Raw genomic sequence first — 10,832 nt, 5'->3', positions numbered from 1 at the left:
CGATTCTTGCTCATCCCTAATTGCCCTTGAGAAAGTGGGGGGTGAGCTGCCATCTTGAAACATTGCAATCCACCTGCTGCAGTTTACCCCCAATGTTATTAGGGAGGGAATTCCAGGATTTTGACCCAGCTGCACTGAAGGAACGGCGATATATTTCCAAGTCAGGATGGTGAGTAGCTAGGAGGGGAACTTGGAGGTGGTGGTGTTCCCATGTATCTGCTGCCCTGGTCCTTCAAGGTGGAAGTGGTCGTAGGTTTGGAAGGTGCTGTCTGAGGATCTTTGGTGAATTTCTGCAGAGCATCTTGTAGATGGTACACACTGCTGTGACTGAGCGTCGGTGGGGGAGGGAGTGGATGTTTGTGGATGTGGTGCCGATCGAGCGGGGGGGCTGCTTTGTCCTGGATGGTGTTGAGCTTCTTGAGTGTTGTTGGAGCTGCCCCCATCCAGGCAAGTGGGGAGTATTCCCTCACACTCCTGACTTGTGCCCTGTAGATGGTGGACAGGCTTTGGGAAATCAGGAGGTGAGTTACTCACCACAGGATTCCCAGCTTCTGGCCTGCTCTTGTAGCCACTGTGTTTATGTGGTGAGCCCAGTTGAGTTTCTGGTCAATGACAACCCCCAGAATGTTGATAGTGGGGGATTCAGTGTTCGTAACACCATTTAATGACAAGGGGCGAAGGCTAGATTGTTTCTTATTGGTGATGGTCATAGCCTGGCATTTGTGTGGCACAAACGCCACTTGCCACTTGTCAACCCAAGCCTTGATATTGTCCAGATCTTGTTGCACTTGAACATGGGCAGCTTTAGTACCTGAGGAGTCACTAATGATGCTGAACATTGTGCAATCATCTGCAAACATTCCTGCTTCTGACGGAGGGAAGGTCATTGATAAAGCAGCTGAAGATGGTTGGGCCTAGGTCACTACCCTGAGGAACTCCTGCAGAGATGATCGACGTCCCACAACCACGAACATCTTCCTGTGTGTCAGGTAAGACTCCAACCACTGGAGCATTTGCTCCTTAATACCCATTGTTTCCAGTTTTGCCAGGGGTCCTTGATGCCACACTCGGTCGAATGTAGCCTTGATATCAAGGTCTGTCATTCTCACCTCATCAATTCAGAGGTAAGGTGAGGTGAGAGTGCGTTTACCATGGCTAATCCACCTACTTTACAATCCCTTGACACTATGGGCAGCAAATTTCCCATAGCCAATCCACCCTAACCTGCAAACCTTCGGACTGTGGGAGGAAACCGGAACACTTGGAGGAAACGCACGCAGACACTGGGAGAATTTGTGCAAACTCCACGCAGACATCTGTCTGAGGATAGAATCGAACCCTGGGCCCTGGCGTTATGAAGCGACGGCATTAACCATCAAGCCACCTCGCCATCCACTAAAAGGAGAAAAAGAAAGCAAAACACTAGTTCTCCTCACACGTTGCAATTCTCGCAAGTTTTGTGTCACCCACAATCGTTTAAATTGTCTCTTAAAGGGTAAGCAGAGATTGGGTTGTGGGTGAGGTTGTCGACTCATTCACCGAGCTGGCTTGTTCTCGTTCAGACGTTTTGTCACCGTGCTGGGTAACATCATCACTGGAGTCTCCGATGTAACAATGCTATTCTACTCCACTTGGAATTTATACTGTCCGGCCCGTTATGGTGAGTATTGTCATTTCTGGTTTCGATCTGTAAGGGTTTGTATATGGGGTCCAATTCTATGTTTGTTGATTGCATTATGGGTGGAGAACCATGCCTCTAGGAATTCCCGTGCGTGTCTATGTTTGGCTTGGGTTACTATGGTTACCTTGTCCCAGTTAAACTGATGGCCTTCACTGTCCGAGTGTACAGATATTAGGGAGAGTTTGTCATGCTATTTTGCTGTGAGCTGACGTTCAAGTATTACGATGGTTAGTTTCCTTCCTGTCTGTCTGTCAGAATGCATGAACATCAACTAACAGCAAAGCAGCACGATGCACTCTCCTTAATGTCTGTACACTCTGAGAAAAGTCTTAGACCATAAGACATAGGAGTGGAAGTAAGGCCATTTGGCCCATCAAGTCCACTCCACCACTTAAATCATGGCTGATGGGCATTTCAACTCCACTTCCCTGTACTCTCCCCGTAGCCCTTAATTTGTCAATCTCTGCCTTGAAGGCATCCAATGTCCCGGCCTCCACTGCACTCCATGGCAATGAATTCCACAAGCCCACCACTCTCTGGTTGAAGAAATGTCGTCTCATTTCTGTTTTAAATTGCCTCCCTCTAATTTTAAGGCTGTGCCCACGGGTCCTAGTCTCCCCGCCCAACAGAAACAACTTCCCAGCGTCCACCCCTTTTAAACCATACATTATCTTGTAAGTTTCTATTAGATCTCCCCTCAACCTTCTAAACTCTAATGAGTACAATCCCAGGATCCTTAGCCATTCATCAGACGTTAAACCTACTATTCCAGGGATCATCCGTGTGAATCTCCGCTGGACATGCTCCAGGGCTAGTATGTCCTTCCTGAGGTGTGGGGCCCAAAATTAGACATAGTATTCTAAATGGGGCCTAACTAGAGCTTTATAAAGCCTCAGAAGCACATTGTTGCTTTACATTCCAACCCTCGAGATAAATTCCTGTATGACGCATGCTATGAATTCTTGGGGATAGCATCACAAGACCTCTTCACCCCTCCCCCCACCCCCCACCACCCCGCAATTCAAGTGCCCATACCTCTTCTCAGCTATTGCCCAACAGGTCAATCAGCACTGAGTCCCACCTTCTCAAGGCTCTTCAGTGTGTCCAGGTTTAATTTTGAAAATCTCGTCACCTGCCTCATTTCCCTTCTCCAAAGCTACCTGTCGTGACCCTTGGGCAGTAGAGATGATCCTGTTACTTAAGACAGTAAAAGCAATGCTGAATTCCTAGTCTTCATGTCTCAGCCGACAGTGAAGGCCATCAGTTTAACTGGGACGAGGTAACCATAGTAACCCAAGCCAAACATAGACACGCACGGGAATTCCTAGAGGCATAGTTCTCCACCCATAATGCCATCAAACATATAGAATTGGACCCCATATACAAACCCTTACAGATCGAAACCAGAAATGACAATACTCACCATAACGGGCCGGACAGTATAAATTCCGAGCGGAGTAGAATAATGTCACTTCATCGGAGACTCCACTGATGATGTTACCCAGCATGGTGACATAACTTCTGAATTTAAATTCTCCCCTCCACACCAAGTTTAAGATCGTACATACATAAACCAGGAAAAGCAAGAGTAATAACACTAATCCCTGGAGAACACCAGAATAAAACTTCCTCCAGTTCAAAGAACGCCCATTTGTTTCTTGCTCCTCGGCCAGTTTTTCTCCATGCTGCTCTTGACCTTTTTACTCCATGAGCCATAATTTTTCTCACACAACTGTCATGTGACATTGTATCAAACAGCTTCTGGAGGTTCCACCAGATCTGCAGCTTTACTCAAATTCACGCTCTCTGATGTCTCAACAAAAATAAACTCAGAAAATTGTTAGACACGACTTTCTCTTGACACAGAATCCCCACTATGTGGAAGTAGGCCATTCGGCCCATTAAGTCCACATCGACACTCCAGATAGCATCCCACTACCCAGACTCACTTCCTTGCCCTGTCTCTGTAGTCCTGCATTTCCCATCTAGCCTGCGCACTATGGGGGCAGAGATAATGGGAACTGCAGATGTTGGAGAATCCGAGATAACATGGCGTAGAGCTGGATGAACACAGCAGGCCAAGCAGCATCTTAGGAGCAGGAAAGCCGACGTTTCGGGTCTGGACCCTTCATCAGAAATGGAGTTTGCACATTCTCCCCGAGCCTGCGTGGGTTTCCTCCGGGTGCTCCGGTTTACTCCCACAGTCCAAAGATGTGCAGGTTAGGGTGGATTGGCCATGGGAAATTGCCCCCATAGTGTTCAGGGGTGTGCAGGGCTATGGGGAGGAGTTCTGGGTGGGATGCTGTTCAGAGGGTCAATGTAAACTCAATGTGCTGAATGGCCTCTATCTGTATGTAGGGATTCATGATTCTAAATCTATGCTGGTTCTTGCTAAGTAACTACCATTTTTCCAAGTGATTGTTGATTCTGTCGTGAATAATAGTTTCTGGAAGGTGCCCCTCCACTGAAGTGCACTGAATGGTCTGCAATTGTCTGGCTTTTCTTTCCATCCTTTGGGGAACAAGGGCATAATGTTCGCAATTCTCCAGACCTCGGTTAAATCTAGGCACGCTTTAATGATTTTATCAGAGTCTCTGCAATTTCCGCTTTTCCTTCATCCGTGCCTTTGGGTGCAATTCATCCAGTCCTGATGCTTTATCAACTTTAAGTGCTGGCATCATATTTAAATTCTTATCAATTTAAAGCACTTTTGGTGATTGGGTACCCTTTTCTGTCACCACGGTTTGGCAAGCATCATTTGCACCACAGAAATGCCAGGCTGTGCCCATCACCAATAAGAGACAATCTAACCACCATCCCTTGACATTCAATGGTGTTACCATCACTGACTCCCCCACTAGCAACATCCTGGGGTCACCATTGATGGAAAACTCGACGGAATCACCACATTAACACAGTGGCTACAAGAACTGATCCAAGGCTAGGAGTAACTCACCTCCTGACTCTCCAAATCCAGTCCAACTTCGACAAGGCACGAGTCAGGAGTGCGATGGAACACTGCCCACCTGCCCTGGATGGGGACTGCCCCAACAACAGTCGAGAAGCTCAACACTACCCAGGAGAAAGCAGCCCCCATTTGGTTGGCATCACATCCACAAACATCCACTCCCCCCAACCACTGATGCTCGGCCGCAGCAGTGTGTACCATCTACAAGGTGCACTGCAGAAATTCACCAAAGGTCCTCAGGCAGTACCTTCCAACCCTCTACCACTTCCATCTAGAAGGACAGGGGCAGGAGATACATGGGAACGTCAACCCCTGCAAATTCCCCTCCACGCCACACACCATCAGGCCTTGGAAATATATCACTGTTCCTTCAGTTTCACTCAGTTAAAATTCTGCAATTCCCTCCCTAAGGACATTGTGGGTTAATTCACAGCACATGGATTGCAGCGGTTCAAGAAGGCAGCTCACTACCACCTTCAGAAGGGCAACTAGGGACACAGAACAAGTGCTGGCCCAGACAGTGACATCCATATCTCACAAATAAAGAAAAGAGCTGGAGTGTGATGGACGGGGCAGGGAGCTGGGAGTATGTGGCTGGGGTTGGCCATTGCTCCCTGGAAACCTGAAAGGGACAGGTAATGATCTAGTGGTATTATTGCGGGACTGTTAATCCAGACACACAAGCCCCAGAGACCCAGGTTCGAACCCCATCCAGCAGATGGTGAAGTTTGAATTCAATAAAAAATGCAAAATTAAGAATTTAGTGATTGTTGTGGGGGGTGGAATCCCATCTGGTTCACTAATGTCCTTTACGGAAAGAAACTGCTGTCCTTACCTGGTCTGACCTACATTTGAATCCTAGACCCACAGCAATGTGGTCAACTCTTGGCTGCCCTCTGGGACGATTAGGAATAGGCAATAAATGCTGGGCCTAGCCAATGACCCAACGAATAAATTAAAAACAAAATTCCAGACTGTGGTCCCACTTGGCGTTCTGACCCCATTTTGGGAAGCTCCGCCTTAAAGGTGAAATCTCTTAAAGGTAAAGTATGCATGCAAAACACTCCGGAAGAGAAAATTTCACCTGATCACCACCAAGGGAATGCTGAGCTAAAGGAGGTGCCTCCATTCCAGTGAGACCTTAAAATGAAGATAATCTCTGCCCCTAAAGCTCTAATGGCATAATTAGAAACTTGAGCAGGAGAATCCCACCCTCTGCAGCCTGGACACACTTATCCCTCACTCAACACCTGAAATACACGACGAAACAATGAAAAATTATTTAGATGTACTCTTTGTGGCACCAATCTATACATAGATTGGAAAGGTTCAGAGAGATACGGGCCAAATGCTGGTAAATGGAATGGATTAATGTAGGATATCTGGTCGGCATGGACAAGTTGGACCAAAGGGTCAGTTTCCATGCTGTACATCTGTCTGACTTGAAGGCTATGAGCCAAATGTTGGAAAATGAGATGAGGACAGTTTGATCTGTGTTTCTGACTGGCACACACTCATGAGCCAAAGGGACTTTTCCTGTGCTGTCAATCTCAATGGATCTTCTGGTCTGAAATGTTAACTCTCTTCATCTCTCTCCGTGAATGTTGCCAGGCCTACTGAGTTTCTCTTGCATTGTCTGCATTTTCATTCCAGATTATATGGTGAAAGTCACTTGGCAGCTTGTGGGATCTTGCTGTGCGCCCACCAGCTCCTATTTTTCTTACCTCACGGCTGTGATCACAAATCAAAAAGTCCTGTGTGGGCAGGAAAGTGTCACAGGTCCAAGTGAGATTGTGAAAGGTGCTATATAAATGCATAGGCCTTTCCTACTCAGCTGCTCATAGCCTCTGTTCAACCTATATCAACTATATCTAGCCTAATTAAGAGAACAGAAAGTCACTCAGGCCTTTTCAGTTCAAAATTACAGTGTTTAAAAGGCTTTCAGAAAGGCTTAGAGGGATATAGGCCAGGAGCAGGCAGGTGGGACTAGGTTATTTTAGGATTATGTTTGGCACGGACTGGTTGACCTAAGGGTCTGTTTCTGTGTGATATAACTCTATGGACTCTATGATTCTATGAGGAAAAAGCAAGGAGATCATTGAGACATAGAGTCATAGAGGTTCACAGTACAGAAAAAGGCTCTTCCCTCCTTCAAATCTGCGCATGTCCAAAACAGCTATTCAACTATTGTAACCCCAGTTTCCAGCACTTGGCCCATTGTCTTGTATGCCCTGACATTGCAAGTGTACATCTGATTGATTGATTTCCTGTAGTCATGTGCACTGAGATACAGTGGAAAGTTTTGTTTTGCATGCTGTACAGGCAGATTGTAGCATACAAAGTGCATCAGAGTAGTAGAACAGCGAGCAGAATACAGTGTTACAGCCGCAGAGAAGGTGCAGAAAGAGAGAGATCAACATAGTCCAGAGTCTGATAAGAGCTGGGAGGAAGCTGTGCTTAAATCTGTTCATATGTGTATTCAAACTTTTATATCTCTGCCTGACAGGAGAGAGTTGAAGAGACTATAACAGCAGTGGGAGGGGTCTTTGATGGTGTTAGCTGCTTCCCCGAGGCAGAGGGGAGTGTAGATGGAGTCAATGGATGGGAGGCTGGCTTGTGTGATGGACTGGGCTGTGTTCATGACTCTCTGTAGTTTCTTGCAGAATTGGAAAAAGCAGTTACCATACCAGGGATAATGGGAACTGCAGATGCTGGAGAATCTGAGATAACAAAGTGTGGAGCTGGATGAACACAGCAGGCCAAGCAGCATCTCAGGAGCAGGAAAGCTGACGTTTCGGGTCTGTGATGCGACCAGATAGGGTCTTTTCTATGGTGCACCTATAAAAATTGGTAAAAGTCCTTGTGGAAATGGCGACTTTCTTTAGCCTCATAAAGAAGTAGAGACGTTACAAAAACAGAAGTTGCTGAAAAAGCTCAGCAGGTCTGGCAGCATCTGTGAGGGGAAAAACAGAGCTAACATTTCGGGTCAGAACTGAGGAAGGGTCACCGGACCCGAAATGTTAGCTCCATGTTTTCATTCACAGATGCTGCCAGACCTGATGAGCTTTTCCAGCAACTTCTGTTTTTGTCCATGATTCACAGCGTCCGCAGCTCTTTCACTTTTTATGAAGCAGAGGCATTGTTGAGCTTTCTTGACTGTATTATGAGGGCTTTTGCTTCGCCCATTGCCTTTAAAAGCAGCAAGTTCCAGATTCCAGGTGCCCACCACCCTCTGAACGAAAGGGGCATCTGTATAGCCTTCTATCCAATATGGTGTGGACTGTAACAGTTCAAGAAGACAGCTCATCACCACGTTCTCCAAGGCTCCTTCTCAAGGGGCAACTAGGTACGGGCAATAAAAGCTGGCCCAGGCAGTGATCCCCACGCACCATGGAAAAAGAAAAGCAAATGATCACCTAGGAAGGCTGTGAGTTGCACAACCCTGTTGTCTGAGCTGCCCACATTATTGTCACCTACTATTCAGTTGCACGGAGCCAGCAAGAAAACTGACATGGCCACTGAAACCACATTGTTTATGTCTTTGTTTTACTGAGATTGCCACCTTGTTGCTAAAGCAAAAGAAAATTCAGCTCCTCATTAGGGTCATTGCTGGGGGCCATTCTATCCATCACCCCATGTTAGCCCTCTGTGGAGTGAGCCCCTACAGCCCTGAAAATATTTCTTTCCTTCCATTCGCAGAAGCGCAGAATTGCTACAATGGAGAAGGAGAATGTTCAACTTCGCATTGGCTGTCTAAATGGGCATCCTGTCTCAGTTTTTGTTATTCCTGGCCTTTCCCTGCTCAATTTCTGTTCTTAAGTAACTATTCAATATACTCTTGAAAGCCTCAGTTGAATCTTCTTCCACCACATTTCCATGCAATACATTCCAGATCTGCACAACTCATTGTGTGAAAAAATCTTTCTCTTGTGTCACATTTGCTTTTTTTGCAAAACACTTTAAACCTAAGCCCTTTTGTTCTTAATCCTTTTTACAAGGTGGGTCAGAGGTTAGCACTGCTGCCTCAGAGTGCCAGGGACCACCCTCTGATTCCCACCCTTGGGTTACTGTCTGTGTGGAGTTTGCACATTCTCCCTGTGTCTGCTTGGATTTCCTTCGGGTGGTCTGGTTTTCTCCCACAGTCCCAAGATGTGCAGGTTAGGGTGAGATAACAAGGTGTAGAGCTGGATGAACACAGCAGGCCAAGCCTTCCTGCTCCTCTGATGCTGCTTGTCCTGCTGTGTTCATCCAGCTCTACACCTTGTTATCTCAGATTGTCCATCATCTGCAGTTCCTACTATCTCTGCAGGTTAGGATAAATTGGCCACAGCGTTCAGGGATTAGGTATGTTACATGAGAAAGGGATAGAGGGATGGGTCTGGGTGGGATGGTCTTTGGAGGATCAGTGTGGACTTGTTGGGCCAAATGGCCTGTTTCCACACTGTAGGAATTCTATTGAAAAGAACATGTTTCCGTGTGTATACTGTGTCCAGATCTCTCATGTTTTTGAAAACTTCTATCAAGTCTCCTTTCCATCCTCTGTTCTTCAAGGATAAGATTAGATTAGATTTCCTGCAGTGTGGAAACAGGCCCTTTGGCCCAACAAGTCAACACCGCCCCTTGAAGCACCCCACACAGACCCATTCCCTTATAACCCACACACCCTTGAACACTACGGGCAATTTAGCCTGGCCAATCCACCCTAACCTGTATATCTTTGGACTGTGGGAGGAAACCGGAACACCTGGAGGAAGCCCACGCAGACATGGGGAGAACGTGCAAAGTCCACACGGACAGTTACCCGAGGCTGGAATCGAACCCGGGTCCCTGGCACTGTGAGGCTGCAGTGCTAACCACTGAGCCACCGTGCCGCCCAAAGGAGACCAGTCCTTCTCCAATTTATCTTCACTAGCGAAGCTCCTCTTCCTTGCAACCAATCTGGTATAAACCTCTCTGCACTCTCTTCAATGCATTCACGTACTTCTCAAAGTGTGGTGCCCAGAACTGTACTCCAGCTGGTGTCTCACTAATCTCTTGTACAGCGCCTCCACTTCCACCAGTCTCATAGTCAGCAGGTTCTAGAAAATTTCAGGAGGAATTCAAATCTTCCTCCTCAAGTTTAGTCAATGTCATCCTTCATAGGATCATCAGACCATAAGAAAAAGGAGGAGAATTAGGCCAGTCAACCCATCGAGGCGCTGGAGCCATTGATGATGTTTCTCAGCCCCATTCTCCTGCCTTCTCCCTGTAACCCTTGATCCTCTCACTAATCAAGAACCTATCTATCTCTGTCTTAAATACACTCAATGACTTGGCCCCCACAGCCCTCTGGGGCAATGAGCTCCACAGATTTACCACCCTCTGGCTGAAGAAATTCCTCCTCAACTCAGCTCTAAAGGATCATTCCTTCACTCTGAGGCTCTGTTCTCAGGTCCTAGTCTCTCCCACTAGTGGGAACATCTTCTGCATGTCCACTTTATCCAGGCTTGCCTGTACTCTGCGAGTTTCAGTCAGATCCCCTCTCATCTTTCTGAGCTCCATTGAGTACAGATCCCAGGGTCCTCAACTGTTCCTCTTATGACAGGCCCTTCACCCTCAGGATCATTCTGGTAAATCTCCTCTGGATTCTCTCCAATGCCAGCACATCATTCCTTAGATATGGTGTCCAAAACTGCTCCAAATGCAGTCTGAAGAGACCCTCAGAATGAATTCCTACTATGCCTCCTGAACTACCATGCAAAACCCCTGCCATTACTGCTCCACCATCTTCCCTGCAAGGATTCCTCTCCAATCAACTCTGGCCTGCTCCTACCTCATGTCTTTGTAGTTTCCCTCAATTATAATATCGTTACATCTTGATTCCAGCTTCTCCTACTGGAGCCGCAGGGTGAATTCTCTCATAGTATTGTCACTGTCCCCCTAGGGGTTCCTTCACCTTAAGCTCCTTAATTAACTCTGCCTCACACATCACCAAATCCAGAATTGCCTGTTCCCCAGCGGGCTCCACCACAAACTGCTCCAAAAGCACCATCTCACAGACATTGCACAAATTCCTTTTCTACCGCTACCACACTGATTTTTCTATCCAGCCCATCAGCATATCGAAGCCCCCCATGATGATTGTAACTGTCCCTTATGTGCCTTTTCTCCCTCCTGATTTATTTTCTGACCCACATCCCGTCT

This window comes from Stegostoma tigrinum, chromosome 39 (genome assembly GCF_030684315.1).
Source record: "Stegostoma tigrinum isolate sSteTig4 chromosome 39, sSteTig4.hap1, whole genome shotgun sequence".
In the NCBI taxonomy this organism is placed as follows: domain Eukaryota; kingdom Metazoa; phylum Chordata; class Chondrichthyes; order Orectolobiformes; family Stegostomatidae; genus Stegostoma; species Stegostoma tigrinum.
The sequence above is the reverse complement of the archived record's forward strand: the minus strand, read 5'-3'. Positions refer to the sequence as shown.